Raw genomic sequence first — 23,870 nt, forward strand, 5'->3', positions numbered from 1 at the left:
TGCTGCCCCCCGGATGTCGCCGCCGTGCGACAGTGGGGAAGAGCCCACAGAAGCTGGAGCCCCGCCGTGCCCCGCGGTCTCTTGGGGGAAGCGGCGCTCCCCGCTGCTTTTTGGTTAAAGTTGCGCGGTCCGAGCTCACGGTGCCGGTAGGGGGCGATGGCCGGCCGAGGGACGCCGTGCGGGTCACGGCCGGGCCGCACAGCCTCGGCACCCGGTGCCGAGGCAAAGCTCGCTGGCTGGGGCGGTGAGGGAACCGCGCAGCGCTGGGCCCCGCGAGCAGCATTGCCGAACAAGCCGGTTCTGTCCCGGGAGCTGCGTCTGTCCCAGGAGGGCAGCGCCAGGCTCCCGTCATTGCTCGAAGTTACCGGAGATGCTCGGGAAGTGGCTGTGGCTGCGTGGGAGCAGAGCCACTCGGAGCCTTCGCTAACCTTGTGTGCACCGAGGTGACAGTAGTAAGGAAAAATAAGCACAAACAAAATAAGCGTAAATCTTTAAGTCCCATATGGCTAAGGTTAACATGAGGCCCCGATCCTTCAAGTCCTTCATTCTTGTTGAGAGCTTTGCTAGCTGTAATCTCTCTGACAAGCAAGAAAAAGAATCCTCTCCTAGTTTACATTTTATTGTCATTTCCCAGTTGCTTAAGCAGAGCAGCAGCCAGCCCCCGCAATAAACAAGCCCTTCACAGGCTGCTTGCTCATTAAGACATTGAAAGCCCCCATTCAGTGCTCAAATCCAGCTTAATTTTAAGTTTGGTCTCCTGTACTCCAAAGAAAATTTAGGCAAGCTGTTGGAGTGTTTGAGGTCTGGGGCACTGAATGCAACATAAAGGGGGGGGGAGAAAAAGAATATTTGATAAAAGCAATGTTAGTGTGTTTGATGTGGTGGAGAAGCAGCCAGAACAGACTGCTTCCTGCTTAATTGGAAGTGGAACGTCTTTGCATCATGCCTTGTTAGCAATGGTCTCCTGCAGAGGTGAGTGGGTTGCTATGTTGCTGTTCTTGTGAAATAGACTTGGAAAGGCCCTCCTATGTCGTTTTCATAACATGGAGAGAAAACTGTGTTCAGTTTTTATTCCAGCCAGGTACTTGTAGCAGTAGCTTGTTGTTCAGGAGGTAAATTATTCCTGTTGTGTTGAAATTTAAACTCCCACTATTTTTTGATGTTTGGTGACACAGTACTCCTTTGCAGCTGAGTAAATACATCTGTCCCAAGAAGGCTGACAGCTGAAATAGCTTTTGCTTTGAAACACACATTCACATCAGAATCCAGATGAGAGTTACCCTTATTTCCTGTACATTCATTCTTTTGAAATATAATGGAGGTTTGTGAAATGCTGGGCATTTCCACCAGATTCCTTGTTGCGTGGGTTGATTGATCAGAATATCTTTAGACAATGTATTTCATTTTGCTGGTGAGGTGGCAAAAGCCAAGAATAGTTTATCCTGAGCACAATGAATTTCATTTTATTGGTGAGGTGGCAAAAGCCAGGAATAGTTTATCCTGAGCACTTAGTTTTGGGCTTAGGGAAGTATCCTTGAGTAGGAAAGCTCATAAGCATTTGCCTGATGCTATTTTGCTTCCATTTAAGTCAAAGTCAGAAAGTGCTTAAAAGTTCCAGAAACGTGTAGTGCTGGAATTTGTATTTCAAATTGTAGAATACATGCTGCTCTTTATTTTTCTTCTGTACCTAGACTAATTTGGTTAATCTGTTGTGAAGTCATTTGTCTTATCAATGCCTACATAGCACTTCAAGATCTAGGAGCAGTCTCTGTATTTTGCAATACTCATGGTCCTGCTAAGAGCTAGCATCCTGCCTCTTCTGCATTATTTTGTATCAAACATTTTGGGTGGGCTTCTCATCTGCCAAGCCATCGGAAGCCGTGGACACGTGTGCCAGGGAGGTGGCCCGCATAGACAATGCCATGCAGGGACTTTCTTCCCCCCAGGTACGCGATGCCCTGAGAGCCCTGGCCAGCGAGCGGGACACCTCGGGCTGCGCTGCCCCGGGAGCGGAGCATTGCACATTGCTGCCAGGAGCTGCTCCGGGGGGCTGTATCGGAACCCGGGCACCCGACACGAAGGTCAGAGGCACGCCGCTCCTCCCCCGACCTGCCCAGGTGCTGTGAGTGCTCGGAAAGGCGCTCCCGGGAGCTCCCCGGCTCGCAGCTCCCCGCTGGGAGCCATCTGCCCCGCGCCTGGCGCAGGAAGCGCGCCTCCCGCACTCCTCCTTCCTTCCGCTCTGCCCCGCAAGCGGCGCTGCCCCGAGAGGAGCCCAGAGCTCGGGGTGTTTGAAATAAAAACCGAGCGGTATCGCCCCTCCGGGCTAGAGTGAGGAGGAAGGCTGTCAGTCCGAGGGGCTCGGTCCTCTCCTCCTCCTGTGCCCATCGCATCTCCCAAGCGGACCAGCCGGCCCTGCCTGGCTGCTCCCCTCCCTCCCCCTGCCCGGGAGCCGGGTTTGGGGCTGGGGGAGGCGGTGCCCACCCCTCCGCAGGGCCGGCGGGAGCGGTGGCTCGGCAGCCCGGGGCTGCAGCCCGCCCGGGCTGCCCTGCCCTGCGGGAGCAGGTTTCTTTGTTGGCTGCCGGGTGACTGGTTCCCATTAATCTCCCGCACTGGTCGTGGCCGTCTCCACTTCCTGCCTTTGCATACTTTTCTCTCCCTCGATCTCAGTCCCTTCCCACCCCTCTCCCTCCCCCCTTTCTTTCCCTCTTCCCAGCTTCTCCAAAAAAGCTACAACCGCCCGGGCTGCGGGACGGGGGCTGCAGGCGGCCGGCGAAGGGAGCGCATCCCTGCGCACCTCGGTAAGGGCCGGGGAGGCGCGCTGCCGGGCGGTGGTCGCCTCCGGGGACCCGGGCAGGGGAGCGGGCCGGGGGGAGAAGCGATTGCTCGTGCTCCGGGTGGCCGTCCCTGCGCGCCGAGAGCTTCCCGCGGGCGGGGCGGGCCGGGGATGCGCGGCGGCGGCGGGAGCTCGCCGGGAGCTGCGGCTCCCCGGAGCGCGGAGCCCCCGCGGCAGCGGAGCCGCCGGAGGCCGTGCCGGTGCGGGCCGGCCCCGCGATCCCTGCGGGACCCTGCCCTGCCCTGCCCCGGGGGAGCGCAGACGGGCGGGGGTCCTTGCGCACGGGCGGAGCGGGGACTCGGGGCTCCCGCGCTGGTGCCACCGCCGTGCCTCGCGGGACGCTGCTTTTGGCGGGGGTGGCGAGGGCAGAGGCACCGCGGAGGGACAGAGCCCGCGGGATCACTTCGGCCGGAGCGGAGTAACTCCGATCCGGCTGGGGAGCCAGCGCGCCCAGCGTGGGGCTCTGAGCTGGGCAGACGGGAGCTGCGGCGCTTCCCTTCCAAAGCCCGCTCGCATCGTCGGTCCGGCTGGCTGCGGTGTTTGCATGCGTGCTGAAAAGCGTAGAGGAGCCACCTGGACTCCGGCGGAAGACTTTAGGATCCCAGGACAGATTTGGCTGAAGAGCTAAGGGAGTTGTGCCGCAGTTCACTTGGTGGGAAAATCAGATGTCCTGCTCTTGGCTTGGAACCAAAAGTTTGCGTTACTAAGGTCACCGCAATCAAAGAGTAGCGGTTACATATGAGAGAGCCTTCTTGTGTTTACTCCAGTTTTATCACTCAAATGTACTTCGAATTCAGTAGTCAAGCTGAATGAAGCCGAGTGCATGGTATTACTGCATGGAGTATGTCAGTAGTAGTGTTTTCTACACCCTGTGCTGACTTGGGGAATAGGTTTTCTTTCGTTTTTATGCTGGCTCGTCATACTTAACTTCAGGCATATATTAAATAATCCAATAAAATTGAAGCGATCAAAACCCATGGAAGATGAAGGATGAAACTGCTAGTTGTAGTCTGGTTTTTGATGACAGGATATATTGAAGTGAGGCTGATTTGCCTGTAAGACTTAAGAATGTTTTGTTTATACATGATTATAGTTTGTGGATAAAAAATTTCCATATAGTGGAAGGGTAAGTAAACAGGGCAAAGGTAGGAGTATCATGCACTTAAGATGACGTTTGAGGAAATAATTTATGTTTTAGAAGCACCAAAATTTTAACTTTCATTGTAGTGATCAGGTTATGCAGGTGACATAGTGGAAATCTATCCCAAGTTGACATGTCAGAGTAAGATTTATGGGTTTGACCATTCAGAAAGAGGAAAATTCCTCTTTCTTTAAGATTAGATATGTAAAGTAAAACTGCAACACACTTATAGCAATGATGATGTCTTTATCAAGTTACCCAGGAGTACAGTCAAGCACCTTTTAAAATTAGCTACAGTTGCTGTTAAGGATGACAAGACTGACATAGAACTGAAATCTTGCTTCTGGGGTGGAACCAGTTTCCTCAAGAGTATGGAGTGAGGAAACGGGCTTTTGGTAAAGGTTGATGGGGATGGGCTTCCCTGGGGCATGGAGAGTGTCCTGCTCCTAGAAGGATGTAGCATGTGCTCTCCTCTTGTGTGCAGAAATAAGAGAGCCCTGCCTGGCCTGGCTTTCTGCTGCTCCCTTCAGGGTGCTAAACTCCCCCAGCCAGCTTGTGTGGCATGATCACTGCCCTTCCTGGCTCAGGGGGAGAGGTGCCTCCTGTCCTCTCCTACCCCTGCAGCAGGTTTGTGCTGTGGCTGCCAGGATGTGCTCCAAGAAGCTCAGGATCAAGAATTGCTCTTTCCCTTTAAGCAAGTGCCTCCATGTACAGTGTATCTCTTTAAGGAGTGTGTGACCCCTTATTATTGGTGACCCTGTAAACCATTGTGTAATCTGTTGACTGTAACATACCATGCCAATTTATTCTTGGTTGGGAAGTCTTGCCAAGGACTTGATGGAATAGCATGATTTTGTCCACTTTATTGTTTTCATTGTGTTTCATAAACATCTAAGACCCTCTGGGAAGAATCACTGGGGCGGCTGGGCCTCCTTTTTTTAATTGCTGGTTAAATAAATGTTGCCAGTTTAAAAAAAAAAATTAAAGTGGTATGCAGGATCTCAGAATGCCTGGAACTGCTGAACACTCATGTTTAGGAAGCTGGACTATTTTTAGTGTAGGGGCATTTAAAGAAATGACACAAGCCCCTTGTGAAGAGGTCACTGTGAAGTACACTGAAGAGCCTGCTTTTAACTGGAAAGTAAACCCAAGTTTCCCACAGATGAGTGAAGCAAAAGAACCAGATTCACGCTTTTCCTGCTTAACTGAAGGATGGATTTTTTGTTAGTCTACTGTAGTGGAAGTAAGGATGCCCAAATCCTTATCATACAACAACAACAACAAAAATGTTGGTCTTAATGACACCCTCACCTCTCTGATTTCCTCCTACAATGGAGATGTAGGACTGAAAGGCATGTGACACTTTTAAGAAGGGGCTGGAAACTGGCAGCTGGGAATATGGTGTATCCCTTGGGATCTGTGGGAGGGTAAAAGTCCCTTGCATGAATCCATGGTTGCCATTCTTATCTATACCTAAAAGAACAGGGGTAAAACTAGGGAAGGAACGATCATGTGTGTTGAGAACTCCAGGTGATCTGGGCTCCTAAATCACTTCTGAATATGGGACTGAGGTTGCCAAATAAATTACTGTGATTCCAGAGAAGCCTTTCCTCAGTTTGTCTGCCTGAGAAATGGAAGTCCTTGCTTTGGATGGCTTAAGGGAATGTGGTTTAGGTCAAAGTTACCACTGTGTGCTACAAACATCATGTTGTCTATGAGCACTTGAGTAATCTAGCTATGTTTAATGTTACCCAGGCTCCTGCAGGGCAGAGGACCAACATCTGGACTGATCAGACTTTCAAAATGTATTAAATGATAGCAGAGTTGATTTTTGGTCCAAACTTCATTGATGTCTTGTTTAGAATAAGTTTAGTTTAGATTACAAATTGGGGGGTTTTCCTTCTTTTTCTTTTTTTTTTTTCCTGTTGCTGAGTGCCATGTGTGTTAGTTTTGTCTGTGTGCTGTAAAGTGTGTGCAACTGTTGCTTTTCAGATTTTTTGGTCTGCAGTTGGGATTTAGTTGGCAGTGCAGACAGAGACAAGTTTGGGGAACTGAATCCAAATATTTACATTCTCAATTTGGCCTAGATTTTGTGCTTGTAAACATTCTTAGTCAAATTGAACTTTGGTGAGGTTATAAGTGACTTTGCCAAGCCTTGGAGAGTCACACCCTACAAGACCTGAAATTCCCCCTTTTGGGAAGAATTTTGGATGTTTTTTGGGTGTACATCCGTCATCTGAGAGTTAGTACTCATAATTTTTATCCCTTATTCAACTGCAAAATCTTTTCCTGTTTGTTGGTTTTTTTCATGTAGAAATGCCTCATGGTGGTGAGCTGTGTCAGGTTAAGTGTCATGGAGGAGAAGTCCTGCCCACTTATGAGGTCCTGTGCAGATTCCATAAATCCTGTGCAGATTCCATAAATCCTGGTCTCCTATGCTGCTCTAGAGCTCTGCCCTGGTAGAGAGGGGCCATGGTGGAGATTCCCCTCTCTCTGTAGCTACCTTTTTCCTGGTCCTTGTTTCATTGTGCAGGAGATTTTAAGACTGATTTGAGCAATGGGGATGTTTGCTTATGGAGTTTCAGATTTAAATCCTCTTTTAATTCTTGTAGGCTTTGAGCAGCTGTCAGATTTTACTAGAAACTTTTTATTTGCTGAGGACTGAGCCTAAAAGATGTGTTCTCCATTAGCAGTTGAACTGTCTGAAGTCAACACTACTACAAGCTGTAGGGATAGGGATCAACTACTACATTAACACTTCATGGCCCACCCACCCTCTTGTGTGGGGATTGTGTGTTCCTGTTTGGAGCTGTTGCTGATAATCAGAGTTTGCAGTTAGGATGGTTTAGTTGCAGAGAACTGGAGACTATTCTGGGCTAGAGGTGACTGCAGTGAGTTACAGTAAGAGTTCTTACTCATCAGCTGAGGTCTGGAGCTTTGTGTTCTCAGCCAGCCAAGTCTGGCCTGCCTTAGCTTAATCCACAGTGAACAAGTTTAGAGTAATGTAACTTGGAGTGTATTCTCAGATAGTTAAAGCTGTTTGGGGAAATGAATGGTCTAATTCCTACAGCCGGTGCTTTTGCTACATTCTGCTGTGAGCTTCTGACCTTGGGGATGTGCTTGGTAGGTTGGTGAGCACAGGAGAGGAGTAGGTGTTCACTTTCAATGCCACCTTCACCCCTTCTTTGAAGACATGTTTGGTGGAGCTGTGTCTGTAGGCTGCAGAGCTGTCAGCTGCTGCAGTGCAGTTGGGAATTCAGTGAACTTGTGCAAGTGGAGAAGTCCTGAAGGACTCAGGGAAAGCACAGTGGGTTTCTGTCAGAAGTGCACCCTGTGTGTGTTCACACACTCAGGAACGGGATGTTATTCCAGTGTGAGTGTATCTGTCTCCTAATTGCTCTTTAAAATGAAGATGTAAGAATGTTTAGTGTGTTAACATTTAGTATTAGGACTGGTGCCAGCACAGGAAACCAGGTCTTTGAGTTGAAACTTTTAACATTATTCTCTAACTCCCACGTTATTAAAAAGTCACTGCATAAAGTTTTAAAACCATAATTCATTTTATCATTTTGACGAGGTTGTCACACTGAATTACTGGTTTGCATTTTTCCCCTTAGGAAAAAGATTAGTAGTCTTCATGGGACACCCAGTCACAATCACAGGGGACAGATGCTAACTGACTAGCACTGTGCAGAGCACTCTGCTCAGCCTGCTACTCCAAGTACTAGGGCAGAGACCAAAAATTTTGGGAGGGCTGGCCTGGAAGATCTTGCAACCCTTCTTCAGCGAGGAGCAGATGTTTCAGACACTGACTCTGCTCATTGTTCTGGGAAGTCCTTCAAGTTAGGAGATGAATCTGTCTCTTGACATTTTTCCTTTCAACTTGAGGGAGTACAAATAGTTTTTGCAATATGGGGTGAAATTAATAAGGAGTTCTAATGATTTTGATCCTTTGTCCTGATGAAAACCCCTATCACTTGAAGTCACAGGAAAGGGCCTAAAGTCATGTTTCTTTCTATGTGGGCACAAAGAAATGGGACATATTGATTGACTCACTGTGTGTGAAAGTGCTTCTCATTTGGGCTACTAGGATTGTAATGGTTGAAGTTTCCAGTTTGCCTCATATCTTAATCCTGGCTCCAGGCTTACAAAATCCTGTTATCCAGTGTTGTTCAAATGAGCTTTATGAGCCAGGAATATTGTTTTGAAGATATGGCAAATGAGGAAAGTGCAAAACCTTACCAAATAATCGGCAAGCTCTGATTATTTCCACTGTGAAGTTGCAAATCAGGCTGCAGTTCCATATCACAGCTTGTGTTTTTACTGCCTGCTATATTGCTGCTATATTGTTAACTTAATCTTTGAGCGGAACATCACCTGTGCCACTCAAACTGTACAAGAAATTACTGACTTGAAAGAAAGTTGAGATCAGGGTAGGAAAGGAAAAAAAAAGGGATCATAAGGAAGAGGCATAAAATCATCTGCACCTCCCTGAAGGCTGTTTGTAAAGATTACTTGCTTAACACAGCATTCAGTTCTCATCAATACAGTTCACCCAGCTTTAGGTTAGTGTGCATATTTCTGTTGTTGTTTTATGGATGTATCCATCACCATTTCTCCTGTGGAAATGAGTAAATATCTGGAATCATTTAATTGTACTAAAGGGAAAAACAAGGACAAGCACAGGGAGCTCATGCTGTCTCCTTGTTGTCACCTGTCTTGTTTGAAAGCCCTTGGGACACTCAGGGGTACTTGCAAGTTTTAGTGGCACAATCCTGACGGCCTGGTTTTGTCATTACTCAGCCTCAGGACATCTTGCAAGCCTCCCTCCCTGCTTTCACAGGTGCTGTGCTCCAGCTCTTCCCTTCCCAGTGCTACGGATTGGTGCAGAGGTGTTGGCTGCTGATTGGCCCGGTGTTTATTAGCCTCTGAAGCAGCACTCCTCTTGCTGCTGTAGTTGCAGAGCAGCTGGCAGAGGAGCTGCTTTTTCCTCTCCAGAGGTGTCCTCGGGCCTGGGAAGCAAAGGGGGATGTTGCCAGGTGGCAGAGCTACCTTCTCATCTAGTGCAAAGGTGAGCTGGGGATAATCTTTTGCCTGGTCTGCTTTTCCTGTGGCTGCATACCTTGGGTAACACAGGTAACTCTCTAGAAAAAAGTAAATTCAGGAGAGACAAGGGCTCACAGACTCTTGCCTTTTTACCTGTAAGTAAGGCTTCATCTAAATCCTTGTGCTTTGGGGAAGGTTGTCTGTTAGCTTCCAGGGAAATATTTCTTCAGTGTTCTGCTTTTCTTCTTTCTCCTTTTAGCCTTTATCTTCCCTCTGAAAGCACTCCAAGCCCAGCAGCTGGGCTGTAATGAACTCAGTGTGTGCCATAATCTCTGCTTGTGCTGCTGCTTCCAAGCTGTAGATGGATGTGCGACCTACATTTTGTTGATGCCACTTCCACTGTGGCTTGGGATTTGTTAAGCCCTAGAAAGGGGATAAATGGTGACAAATTCTTCATCCACTTGTGAGCATTGAGGCTTCTTGTCTGTCACAGACTACCCATGATAGCAGCTACTTGAGCTGCTGGTGACATATTCCTTTGTTTGTCTGTTCTGATATTGACATTTGTATTTAGTGGAATGCCAAGAGAGGTATCACACTGCTTTGTGCTGTTAAAGAGTATCACATAAGATTTAATTGTGATTTCAGCTTTAATTCTGGCATTGTTTGCCATTGAGCTTTCTCCTTGTGAGTTTTCTGTGAGCTGGAGAAACCAGCAGAGAAGTTGGTGAAAGTTCAGCTAAGGCTCTGTCTCCCAAACCAAGCAGTGGGAGAACCGCGGAGTTTCCAGTGACGGGCACATGCTCCAGAGAGAATAACAGTGGAAGATAAAGTTGAGACAAATACACTATCTGCCTATTCACCTCCAAGAGATTGCATCTGGAGGGGGGGAACACTCTGGGGTATCTGGCTGAGGGGACCTGTGTATCTTATCTTTTCAGTTGTGTAGATCATTGTATATTGTGATATTTCTGGCAACTGAAAAATGACAGGAGATAATACCTAGCTTAAAAGCACAGTCTGTGAAAAAGATGGGAGAAGTTTCTTGCTGCTCTGAGTGAAGCCAACTTCTCTTTTGAAGGTTAATGGTTCACATTCAGTCCATTATCATTTTTTGTAGTAGAGAGCATTATTATGTACAGAGAGCATGAGATCAATCTGACTGATTTTTGGCATACTGGTGTTCCCAGAACTAGGCTGTGGGTAGGCTGATGTGATAGAGGAAAGAATCTGGCCTACTCTTAAATCTGGAGAGACAGTAGAATGTTTTGCTCCGCAGAAGTGCAGCTGAGCCACTGGGCTTGGAGGTGTGCTCTGGCGGCAGGATAATTAAGATAAGTGGCATATTCATGTGATAAATTCAAATATGTAATGTGTATTCATGAGCCTATGGATAATGGATAAAACAGCAGGAATCCAGCCCTGCATAGCCAAGTGCTTTGTCTTGGACTAGAAACTTCCTTTTCCCTTTCCCATGTGCTTTGCAGCAGGGCAGGCTGGCAAGCACATCTGCCTGTCCAGCCCAGACAAACATGTAGTGGGAAGGTCAGCTGGGGTGGAGACCACACAGAGCAGCTGCTTTGGTCCACATGAATTATCCCAGCAGCGTCTGCTCACTTCTTCCTCACCTGGCACTGTAGTTCTGGCTGCAACTTTTCAAATTGTTTCTGATTCTACTTTTTTTTTAAAAATTAACTTTCACCTCCTAGTTAGGCAAAGAGTTAAGGGCAAGTACATGTTAACCTTTTTTTTGTGGAGACTTAGGATAACCCTAAATATTGGCTAGTCAATGAGAGATGTTTTGATCCAGGAGTCATTGACAAAAATGAGATTTTATCTATCTGTCTATTTATCTATGTTTTTGTTTTCAATACACAATGAAGACTTACCTCCATAACTTCTACAAACTGAGCGGAGTATTCCTATATTGGGTCTAATGGAAGAAGGTTGATTTCATCTCTAGGCTTTAAAATGTGGATTTAAAAAACCTGAATGATGAGGGCCTCTGAATCAAACTAAGATTGGTGGTTTTTTAGGAGTAGGGCAAATGAGAATAAAAAGCAGCAGCTGAATTCAGATAGTAGCAGAAAGATGATGAGCTATAGCAACAGAGTAGCATCTTTCATTTGGAATTTTAAAAGCTCTGAACAAATGAATAAAAGGCTGCATCTGACTTTGGGAAACATTAGTGCAGATGAGAAAGATTGGGAAGATAATTCTGGGAGAAGACAAACCCTTTTTTTTTCCATTTTCAGTGTAAGTCTTAGGAAAATCAGAACTATATTGTGAGGCAAAACATTTTCTTTTGTATTGAAGTACAAGTACCCAGAGCGGTGCTTTTGAGATTACAATATTGATGCTGCCCTCCAGTGCTTCAAATGGTTTCCACCTGCCCCCACAGCATAAAATGTGACTCTAGGCGGAGTTACTTTTCTTCAAGAGGTGTATGATCAGGTGGTAAGGCTATCAGGAAAATTTAGGCTTTTAATACCATTTCCTGTCCGTGTAATCTCAAATATTTATAATGGGTCATATATAGAGATATGAGGTTAATACATTTCTTTTTTTCTTGAAAAGGATGAGTTCTTTCTCTACTTATGTCTGATTTTTGAGTCTTAGTCATAACCATTATTTCTGGTTACAAGGAGGCAGTTATTTTGTGTCTGTTATCCCCATCCTCCCCCTCATTATAAACCTGTGCCATGAGGCAAAGATACTTTCTGGTACATCAGTGTTCAGCTCAGGTTTATATCTTATGTAGAGTATATTTATCATGGCTATTCAAAATATGTTAATTTACCCAATTATTTTCACAAATCTTTCAAACAGTGCCTTCTGTATGTGGATTAAATTAGCCCTTTTTACGGGATGGAAATAGAGATTTGCTTTGACACACAAATTATCCCAGCAGATGTTTCATTTATTGCTAAACTTCATTTTGACCAGGGAATGGGGGACAAAAGATGCCTTCTACCTTCATAGTTTCTGATCTTTGTTAGTAAGTCCTCAGCTCTCTATAAAGCCTTGACTAGGTTAGATTCAGATAGAACAAAAAATGCTCTGGCTTTTTACACAACCCTGCTGAGATTTTCTAAGTCACTTATGATAATTAGAGGCTCATTTTCTATTAAAGTCAGTTTGAACCAAGTACAAAAATCCTCAGTGTGGCTTTGGCCTAATTGTTTAACAATAAAACATCCACATGCTCCTCTTAGAGGGAACTTGGGGGACCTTCACATTAGGAATGTGCAAGCAAAAGGCAGTAACTATTGTTTCAGTGTTTTCTTTGTATTAAAAATATTTCTATGTGTCTGCATATATCTCTGTTGAAACAGAAAAATACCTCTTTCTTAAAACAATTTGGCCCAAAAATACCTGCTTTTCTTCTGTTCCCACACTTGGAAGAACACAGGTTTGCTCTGTAATGTTGGTGTTTCTGTACTTTTCTTCCTTTGATTTTTACCCACTCTGGGAATAATCACCCATGAGGAAGAACATGTTGATCTTTTTCCAAAAGAGAATAATTTATTTTTCATAACAACTAAGCACAATATCTGTAGAAAGAAAGAAAGAAAGAAATCTGGGTAAAGAGTTACTACCTAGCAAATCTCTTGTCCAGTTGCTGCTTTTTTGCTCACTCATTCAGAAGTCTTCTAAGTAATTCCATTACCTGGAACCTCAGTTTCCCTGTGTGTTCAATAGTAAGGCACAATTGAATAATAACTGATATCTCCCCACATGTCCCTGAGATCTGCACGTTAAAGAAGCAAAAGCAACCAGATGTTTATATTTGGCTGGTTTTTATGACACGTACCTTTGCAGTTTGCTGCATTTCTTTTGGAACCAGGAAAGGTTGTGATGGGCTGAAATTTCCCTCTGAAGGGTGGTGGCAGTTTTCCTGCAGAGTTTCAGTGAGCCTCAGCAGAGAACGTGGCTCGGGGAGCTCTGAACCTGGGAAGGCTGAAACTTGTGTTTGTTCTGCGCTGACACCTCTGGTGAGCAAAGAGAAGGTGTTGATGTTGGAAGGAGCTGCAGCCCTGCTCCCTTGCCAAGTATGGGGTGAAGCCCTGAAGGAAGGAATAGCAATGATGTGTGACCCAGCAAAGGGTGTTCAAGACTTCTCCCTCCGAGTAGCTGGACCCTCTGAGGCTCGAGAGGACTCACCATCTGCCAGCCAGGCACTCTTGTGAGAGGCTCAAAGCATCCAGGTTTTATAGGCCTGTTAAAGCAGCCCTGTGCAAGATGCTATTTTTCTGTGATGCAGCAGGATTTTGGACTTTTCTTTTTCTCCTCATATTCCCCATTGTCCAGGAACTGTAGCATCTATCAGATTACACTTTCATTTGAACAAAATGCTACCAATATGCTTACAGTTAAACATGCTACATAAATACCTTATTTTACTGCTTTATTAAATGTGTAGCAAATCTGTTTGGCAGCCACCTAATGGGAAATGGTGTATAGGTCTCTCTTGCACATTTATTGAGCTCTAAAGTTTTCAGGTTCAGGTTAAATTGGGTTTTGGATATCACTTTCTTTGAAAAAACTTTTCAAATAACCTTATTTCTTTCTCAGTCCTGTGGATTCTGTAGGAACTGTGCTAGTTTTTTATATGTGCTGCCTCTTTGAATTGACTTGAGTCCCCTGAAGCAAACCTTGCTGCAACTTTTTTGAATTTCACTTTTGTGTAAACGGATTGCATTTGGGTCAAATATTTGTAAGTTACATACATAAAATACAAAAGGGGGAGAATAAGCAGGTAACAGGAGATTTGTTTGCATCCTTAGACATGCTTTGGTTTTGCAGTATCTTTTTACAGGTGTTTGGTACCACAGCCATAGTTTTTCTCCTGTACCCTCTCTTGTGGAGTGGATGCAGGCTGGAGAAGTGTACTGCTCTCTTTTCCTCCCCCAGTATTTTTTTCTGGTCTTTTTCTACATTCATGTAGACATTTCCAGAGCTTGGATCACAAGCTGGGTTAGCTGATCTTTCATGACAGTGCTTTAGTTTACTTACCAAAAGTTTCTTTCAGTATCATACTACATTTGTTGCTGGAAACTCTTCCTTCTTTGTAAACTGATGGTGGGAGATAGTTTCATCAGGAGACCAGGCTGGCTGGCAGTTTCTGGCTCAGATGGAGGAAGAAGGAATATTAAAGGGACATAAAGTGGTTTCAACTTGTACGAGAGTGAATGGAGGTGATTTAGTATACTGGCTGCTTGTTTTCCTCAGAGCTCTTCTGTCCTAAGGGAGTCCCTCCTGCAGAGTCTCCTTGGTTTAGGCAGTTTGTGACCTACCCCTGGCCCCACAGCTGCTCCATCCTCAGGCAGTTTGGGCATGTCTTTACAGTGGGCCAAATGCCAATTGCATATTTGGGACTGAAACCCCATGTGGGTTTCTTTTTATTTTTTTTTTTTTTTTTAAGCCAGAAAAAGAAATCATGAAAATGTGTTTGTTTTTTGTATTTTGCAAAGGATGTTGTTCACAGTAAGGGCAATGGAAGTCTAAACCTTGAACTGCATTAACACACTTGCATTTTGCTGAGGTAACTCAAGTATTTGAGTACATGCAAACAGCATGATACTGTGTTTCTTAGAAGAGGATCAATGATAAAAACTCCCAACAAGGTGAAAGTGGACTTAGGCCTTTCCAGTGGTTTTGTTTCCCATTTGGAAACCTGATCCATTGATTGTTTTCTCTACTGTGCTCAGTGCAACAGCAAGTGAATTGAAAGCAGGGGCAAGTATCTGTTTTTCCCTAGCTGATACTTAACAAGATCAGATTCTATATCCTTCTGTAAGGCTGAGTGATGCCCAGTTTGTGCCTCCTGGGAGTGTAGTTGTAAGAAAATCAATGTCTTTAATACACTGGATTTCTGCTCCATTTGTTTAGAAAGCTGCTCCTGGGGGCTTGCTGCACAGTGAGGATTGTGCTCCTGGCTGGAATTTGCCGTGCCCTTCCTTACTCTAAGACTGAATATCAGTCTTTTCTGCAATGTCGTTTGAAAGACCAGTGAAGGAAAGTAGCCTGTACCCTGCTTCTCAGGGTATTTCCCACTCCACCTAATGTAAAAGGGTGAAAATATCCCAGCATGATAGTGTGTTACCCTTGCTTTGAGAAGCAGGATGACATTTTCCAGCAGCCTTGGAAGCAGAGTGGAATCTGCCTTTGAATAGGACTGTGGCTTTGGCAAAGCAAAGTGTGTGATATGAGACTGGATTTGTCTCTAAAGTCCTCTAAAACATTCTGACTAAACAGTTTCTCCTGGGCTAGACAGACTGGGAAAGGCTCAGTCTGTGGGCAGGAGACCTCCCCAGAGCCTGCTTGGTTCTGTGATTCAGTTCATGGCATCTGTCCCCTGACCAGAGAAGATGTGTGCCAGTGGTCTAGCAAGGAGCTGAGGGCACAGTCCTCTTGGACATCATGGTTCTCAAATGAGATCTGGATCAGGTGCTGGGCTTAACACTTGTGCCTGTCTGCCTGAGGAGTTATTTCATCTCTTGGACCTAAGCAATTGTTCAAGGCACCCTGAGCTCACCAAAATGTAATAATGATTGCCCTGCAACATTAAAGTGTCATCTAAAGATAACACAAGACCAGCCTACCAACACTGTTAAACAATCACAAACAGAACAGATTAAGTTAGCTACTAAATCAAACCAGGAAACCCTCCCTTCTACCCTTACCAACCTCTACAAAGATTTGTTGCTTTTGACTCCTCCTTGGAAGATTACCAAATTTGGAAATGTGAGCTATTTCTGACCAGTTTGGCATTAATAATAGGGTGCTATTTACGTACTTTCATTTTATTTTGCTTTACTGTACTTCTGCCTCCACAAACTTCCCCTCTTGCTCTAAATGGATACAACATTTTGTCCTTTGTGCCCTCTATGTTTCTGTGGCTTTGCACTGTTAAATGAGTATTATGTGTTGCTCCAGAAACAGCTGTATTCCAGATGAAGCAATTTGTGTGAGTGCCCAATTTTCACTATTTATTTTTCAAAGGTGTTGCAAGGTTACTAATTGTTTAATGACTTGAAATTCTTCCTTGAAGAGTAGCCTATGACTTGAAGCAATGTTTAAGTCAACGAAGGCATAAAGATGTTGCCTATATATATTTTGAAGTCTTTAGCTCATATTTGTGTTGGTAATAATACCTAGCTCTGATACAGCACTTTCAGTGCAATTCTCCAAAGTGCTTTGCAAAGCTAGAAGGAGCCATTAATACTAGAGCTAATTAAAAGGTTTTGATTCAATGAAGCATGATTAAAATATGCTGTTTTGCTTGTGCTGAACACTTTCTGGAATGCATTTGATGCTAGGAGAACTTCCTGAGGAGCCAGAGTGGGCTAAAGACCTAACTGAAATGGAAACAAACCCTGCAACTGCTTTCTATGGGAGAATGGACATATCAGCACAACTGGCTCATTGTGCAACATCAATTTTTTTTGTTTCATTCAAACATGAGATAAAAGCAAGGAATGTCACTCTGGATATTGTAATGTCCTTGAATAATTTTAGCCAGTGTCTCTATTTTGTAGGTTAAGAAATCAAAGTGGAGGAAAATAAAATTACTTGCATGACTTGAATTGCCCAATATGCCAAAGATGGAGCTGGGGCTTTGAGTCTTCTGGCCACAAAGCTGCCTCTGATGCTTCACCATAGTTTAACAAGGCACTTGCTTTACCACTTTTGTATAAAACCCATTATTTCCAGAAATTAAAATTCCAAGCCAAGTGAAATGTGTAGATAAGTAGTAACAGCGAAGTTCTCCTGGTCAAAGAAAAGGGAAGCTAGGTCTACCTTTAGTGTTAAGTGCTTATGCTGCAAATGAGAACAAAGCATTCAGTGTTTCACTGCTGATATATTGCAGTGTACATGGAGCTTCTTGGAGTTTGGGGGAGGAAATGGAACTGGAATTAATTTCCTCAGAGTTATATAAAAATAAAATTAATTCCTGCTGTTTATTGGTGTCTCCAACAACATACCTGTTATGACATCATAGAATGGATGATAGAAGAATAGTGAGATATACCTGTGGCAAGGTGGATTTCAACCAGAAATTTTTGAAGGTAATTGATCCAGACAAGTACTGCTGTGCTGCCTCACTCTTTGTTGAGGTCATCCTGAAGACAACACTCACCCTGCAGTGCTTTGCTGTTGGGAAGTGAAAAGAAGGTACTGCCCTCGAGTCAGAAAAGGCCTTCCTCCAGCAGAAGGGAGAGATTCAATGCCCCATTTATTGTCTTGACATTTTGTTTTATTGTTCCAGTTTGCAGAGCAGTCTCCAGAGGTTTCTAAAGTATGCATGAATAAGAGAGAGAAATGAACTCTTAGTTTCTTTTGGGAATTTTAGCTTGGAGACAGGCTTGTCTATTTAAACACATCTCTTGCTCCTATTGGCTGTGGCAGGAATCTGGGTGGCACAGTACCCTCCTACTTCATCTTCTAATTTTTCTCTATGCCTACTTTTATGGTTCATGTTATGCTGTTTGTTAACAAGTCTTAGTTCTCCTCAGATTTTTTTTTTTCATTGAATGTCCTTTATTACCTTTATTCATATTCCAGTGTAGTATACAACCACCAGTTGGTGATTGAAGCCAGATTTTTCAGTCTTTCTACATGCATGAACTGTGTCTGTAAGCAGTATCAAAGATCCCTTTTTGATGTAAAAAAAGCAGATATGAGAAGTGGACAGGAAGCAGAGAATACACGTTAGCTTTGATTCATTTATTGGTAATATACTAAAAAGAGGTCAAAGATGTCACCCACTAAAAATTCTCAGAAGTTGTGGGGCGACTGGGATATAAGTAGATTTATGCAGCATTGGTCTTGAAAAATTATGTATGGGAATCTTCATCACATATGGGAGAGGAGTTATGTTTATATCCCAGAATATAAATGAGATGCTAACTGGAACAGCTTTGTAGTTGGAATGCCTCTCTTTCCTTCACAGCTTTACATAGTTCAGTGCTTCCCCTTCTTCATGTCCTCATGCCTAAGGAATGCAGATAAATAGCTGGAAAAGGTTTGTCTTTGTGCTGTTGGGTCATTAAGGTTCTTGGCCAAAATATATCCCTGACCTCCCTGGTCAGAGGAAATGTCATCAATGGCAATGGTTTCACTGAGACTTCAGCTGGAGTGTCTCAGATGTTGTGGATGAGGCCTGAGGGTGCTGAAGGGGATAGATCAAAACCTGCTATAACTTCTTGGTGAGCGTGTGTCTGGTGAAAACCTTTATGCCTCATTTCAGGCAAGGAGAATGCCTGCAGATGATACAGAGAGGCATTCCTCCTGTGTCCATATTATTGTAAAACTTCAGGCCACTTCTCATCAAAATCCCAGTAACAGAGGGTCTGTTGGCCTCTCCTGCTGCAGAAATTCAGCTCTTAGAAGGATCTGGGCATCAATTCATAATTGGTGTGTAATTAACACTGGACTGATTGTATCACAAATTTGGAAGCAAACTGCTTCCAACAAATCTATGTGCATGGACATGAGGAGTTTTCATTTTTTTCCATAGAGGAGCAATCAGCACAGCTTTCTGCTGCACAGCTCATGCCTCCAGCAAGCTCTCTCTGAACTGGAGCTGCCTGCAGCCTTGCAGCACAAATGGATCTGAGCAGTGTGGTCTGAGAGAATGCTTATGAAAAACACCGGAAATGTTGTCAGGCTGGCATCAGGAGGAATGGTAATACCTGAGCAAGGAGAAGCAGCAAGAGCCAAATTCTAGGATCTTGAAATCCAGCCAGCAAATTGGAGTTCTGTAGGAAGCAATACAGAAATCTTGTGGAATATTCTATATTTTTCTTGCATTATAGACAGCTTGTTTCTATATATCTGAACATAATCAAATACTCTGAATATACCATAATATCCTTTAGGCTGGAAAAGGCCTCTAAGATCAGTGACTCCAACTGTTAGCTCAGCACTGCCAAGTCCACCATTAAACCATGTCCCTAAGTGCCACATCCTCATGGCTTTTAAAATGCCTCCAGGAATGCTGACTCAACCACTTCCCTGGCAGCCTGTTCTAGTGCTTGACACCCTTTTGGTGGAGAAATTTTTCCTTATACCCAAACTTAACCTCCCCTGGTGCTAGCTGAGGCTGGTTTTTTTCATCCTGTCTGTTCTTACCTGGGAGCAGAAACCCACACCCACCTTGCTAAAACCTCCTTTCAGGTGACTGTAGAGGAGTGGACCTTTACATCTTCATTAGGAAAAGTCACATGAAAGCACTTGATCCTGTGGGAAGTGGAATACCCTGACTGTTTATAACCTGAGCCCTCAGTAGATATTCCTGTGATGCTGGGAATCCTTTCCCAGTGTCCCTCTGAGGAACATGAGTAATTAAAGAACATGTACCTTAAATGCAGATCAATGTGCAAGTCACATCTGTTATTTGACAGTGCAGTGCTTTGCTCTTTCTGATAAAGAACCCCTACATGGGGAGTTGACATAATCTTCCTCAAATCATTAGTAACTGATTAATTTCAGATAAAGTTTATTTTCTTGCTGTTATTGTTGTTCTTAGTCCCAGCCTTTCCTGTTTTGTGACCCTTGTGGGAAGGTTAGGTCTCATGATGGGGTTGGGCTAATTTTGCCACATTCAGAAACCTAATGATTTAAACTTCTGGATTCAGTTCCAAATGACCTGTGTTCCCATAAAGCTTGTGCTCATTGCTGAGCATTGTTTTATGTATTTTCTTTATTATATTAAAATTTTATGAATATGGTCACTGTTATGTACAAGTACCTGCAGAACTGAGTGTCTTTTGGGGAAGCTGAAATTTAGCTTTTTGAGCAAGCCTGCAGTATTGAAACAGAGCAACGCAGACAATGTTAGAGCCCTAAAGTTGTCCTTAGGGAGAGAACATACAGGATCTCTCTTCTTCCTCCAGATTTCCCTCCTGGAAACCTGGACTACCTGTGGGAGTCCCAGGACACACATTGCAGCCCACTTTTGCTCTTTATTATCTCATACTGTCCTTGCACATATTCTCAGAATACGAGTGTGACTTTTGTAGGCATCTGTACCTGAATAACCACCCAAGGCTGAAGGGCAAAGCTCCCTTTTTAACTTCAGGGGAATAAAAAACCCAAACACACTCTCTCCCTGCCAAACCCCCAATCCTCCCTGCAAAAAAAAAAAAAAAAAAAAAAGATATTCAGAATAGGCAGTGATACTGCAAGAGCTTTTGGTTGGTTATTTAAAGACAACACTGTTTAGGGGTGGGGTGTGGGTGGATTCAAACAATGCAGGTAGGTGATTTAGAAACTAGACAGCTGTATGTAAAGTGGTATCTCTCCCAAAACAAAATAATCTGTCTCCATAAATTCTATCCTGGTTTGCTCGTAGCATATAGTGTAGGATGTAACCTATGAAGATGCTTTTACATTTGTTACTATTTCGAAAAAAACCCCAGATTTGAAACCCGCCTGTGTAATTTCTCTGTTGATCATATACTTCATTTTTGGCTGTATTAGTTTTGCATATCATTGTGCCACTCTGCAGAGCCTGCAATAACTTCTGAAGTTCATACAGTGCAGCTGGTTCTTGGTGTCTGTTCTCAGTGGAAATTAGCTCTCTTGATTTCTGTCTCTACCTATGAACAGGAAAGAGAGAAAAATGTTTATTTGTTTTGTTTGAGAGGATGATAGGCAAGGAGGAGGAGTGACTCTCCAAGACCAAAAATAAAACAGCACAAAAACTGGACTCCAGTTTTCTTCCAGTGCCTCCAGCCTGTGCTCCCAACAGGCAGAGAGTAAGGTGAGACCAGACTACTTACAAGGATTGCTGCATATTGTGAGGAAAACTCTCTGGTGCAGTTCTCGTTTTGCTGTGGGACTGTAAGGATGCTCCCTGCCACATTGCGTTTAATGCATATGGCAGAAGCTTTTGAAATTTTGTTTCTGTGGGAATAAAAAACTTATTTTAAGATTTTGTTTTTACCTTGGGCTAGCTAGGAAAGTCTGGATAGCTGAGAACCTTGTTAAGTGTGAATAATTGAATTTATCCATCAGCCCTTTTTGTGAGCAGGAAATAGAGTGTTTTTGTGATGCATTATTTCTGTTTGAAGAGAGATGATTGCTTGCAAAGGTGCCTTTCCTGTTCATGCATCTGATTGTATAAGCAGGGATGTTTTGAACTCTGTCTGAACCAGATCAGTATCTCACCCTGGAATTAATCACCAGGAAAACCAGTGACCCAGTTTCCCAAACCTGCTTTGATACAGGTTAGCTGCTACTTCTTCAGATTTTCCATGGGTCAAAACCAAGGTGTTGAATCCCTCTGAAAAGGTGTTCTGATATTTCTCCTTCCTCCAAAATTCCCCTTTAATGCCAGCCCCTGGCTATCATGTGATGCTTGTCCTAATCATGCTCCAGGGTCTGTCAAGCCAGAGAGGATGACCAGCAAAGGGATATGGTGTGGGGTGCATGGCACTGTCAGGGAGCAGAGAGCAAAGGCTGAACCAAGAGAAAGGATGAGCCAGGAGCTGAGGGTGACTCCAGCATGCGTAGGACAATGCTCTCACTGACCTCAGCAAAGCCCCATGGTGCCCAACTGGGACCAGTGTGGTGACAGTGACAGATGTCACTGATAGCCCAGTGATCACTGTGTAAATGCAGAGAGCAGAGCTGGGACCAAGCTAAATCCACGCAGCAAGTCAGGCCCAGCAAGGACAGGGCTGAGGGTGGTCAAACCTGCAGCATGGCTGAGCCTGAGCTTATCCTGGGCTTCTGGTCCCTTGGGCAGTGGCTTTGGGGGTTCAGGTCCCAGGTCTTGCTGGACAGGGCATTGTTGTTGTTGGTGCACTTGGGGCCCTGACAGCTGCTCTGATGTGGGCCAAGCATAATTAATGGCACATGTTATTTACTATGTAGGAATTTCTTCTGGGCTTTGTGAGACAGCTCAGTGACTAAAGTGCTACTGAGTATGAGTAAGGATCAGTAGGGCTTCCTTTCTGGAGGCCAAATGGAGAGTTATGAGTGTACCCCAGGGCAAAGCAAGGAAGGGTCTAACGTTTCACTTCCTGAAGAGCAGACTTTGAAAGTGGTTGAATCTTGATGGGCTGAGGCTCCTGCCTGTTGATGTGCCAGGGTAAAGCTGAGGTGGGCAGTTGTGTGCTGACGAGAGGGACATTTTTGTGTTCATGAAGAATTTGGGTGAATGTAATTTTCTCCATATTTCTAGCCTAAGACTCTTCATGGCCAGTTTTTGTCTAATTTTTCTCTGTGTTGGTGAGAAGAAAATGAACACAGTGAGTGTAGTGAATAAGGTCTGCCTTGAGGGTTTGTGGAAAAAGCTGGCTGAGCAGGTCACTGTCCTGGCCTTGCAGCAGTAGGGTGGTGACTCAACACTTGCCTGAAAACACTCAGTGCGGTTCTGATGTCCTTTAAAATGAAGGAATGTGAGTCTGGCCTCAAGCTTGAGAAGCCTGTTGAAAGGCCCATGTTGACTTCAGTGGTCTCGAGAATGAAGCTGTGCAAGGTTTGCATAGAGCTGGTGCCAGATGCGCCTCCCACCCACAGCTCCAGCAATGAACATGTGTGCACAAGGTCGCTGCAATTAGGAGAGAGTTCAAAGGGAGCTCTGCATCCAAGGAGAAACGTTCACAGGCTGATCTGTGCCTCAACAATGCACTTCCACACTGCAGCCATCCATAGCAAGGGGCCTCCCCACAGAAGGGAACATCACACTCACCCTGTCCCCCAGGGCTGAGCTGTGCATGTGTTCTCTGGGAGATGAAGTTACTGCATGTGAGGTTCACAAAATAAACATGCAGGAAAGTCCTGCAGCTTGCTTGCTTGCTTGCAGTTTGATCTGTAAGAAAGGTCTGTGGTAGCATGTGTTTTTGCAGTCAACACAGATATTTTTGGGGAGTGAGGCTGAAGTGTAGGCAGCACGTAATGATTCATGTGGAAACAGTAATTGCAGGAGTTGCTATGGAGGGAGTTACAAGAAGAGCTAGTGAATGAGAAGATGTTCTTAACTATCATGGCCTCTTGAGATAAGCCTGATGTGCAGATGAATATGCTGATAATGTGCACATGAATATGCTGATATTTGCTCCAGGAAAATACTGGAAAGTTTGATGGTGTGAAACCTCCTACCCTGGGTTGGTGGATCTCATCTAAGTTGTTTTTGTTTTCCACCTCCAGAAGGGCCATTTTTTTGGGTATGAATCCCTCTGGTGGAGCAGGGAAGAGCTGACCCTCATTAGGTAGGATGTGGTGGGTTTTGTCACATCCTTGAATCCCTGTAGGGACACTAGAGCTCTGTCAAACTTCCTGCAAGAAGTAACAGTCAGCTTTCACATAGAGAGACAAAGCTATAATTGGAACACCTGATGGTTATCAAATATGTCTTGTTTGTGTCATCAGAAGTAGCATTGCTCACACTGGGCCAGGATGTGCTGATCTGACCCTCCAGTATGCAATTTCCAGACTGGTTTATTTCTCTCCTCTTCATCTTTACACATCCTGTAAGGCTGCCATGTTGTGGTCCAGGTGCTGCTGTGTTTTGCTGGCAGGTGAAGGAGATCCTGTTTGCTCTGTATACAGTTACAGTGACTAAGGAATTTTAAAGTAAGGCCTAGAAGTGTTGTCACCAATGTGTTCTTGTGTGGGGGACAGTGGGTGGTAAATGCAAAAGAAAAAAGTCAGCAGCTTTTCTTCCTTACTCTTGTCAGCTCTGCTAATTTTAATGTAGAATTTTTTTTGTTTGGTATTTGGGTTTTTTTCCTACCTTCTTTTAAGGCCAGACTTCCTGGAGCTGAGTGACTATCAGAAATCTTTACCCTCTCTGGCTTTTATAACTACACAGGAAAGCTTTAAAACATGAGTCCC

At 44.5% G+C, this 23,870-nt stretch overlaps 1 protein-coding gene across 3 annotated transcripts in view; it reads left to right on the plus strand.

The window, feature by feature from the left end:
* Positions 1–1,975: 1,975 nt before the first annotated feature.
* The window catches only part of DENND2B (DENN domain containing 2B), a 154,084-nt gene continuing 132,189 nt past the window's right edge, over positions 1,976–23,870 (plus strand). For 2 of the 3 annotated variants that reach the window (XM_030950093.1, XM_030950092.1), the window contains exon 1: positions 1,976–2,798. The gene's annotated coding sequence lies outside the window, so the exon portion shown is untranslated. The remainder of the gene's footprint in view (positions 2,799–23,870) is intronic. The other variant, XM_030950094.1, reaches the window with a different exon arrangement.

Source organism: Camarhynchus parvulus, chromosome 5 (genome assembly GCF_901933205.1).
Source record: "Camarhynchus parvulus chromosome 5, STF_HiC, whole genome shotgun sequence".
In the NCBI taxonomy this organism is placed as follows: Eukaryota; Metazoa; Chordata; class Aves; order Passeriformes; family Thraupidae; genus Camarhynchus; species Camarhynchus parvulus.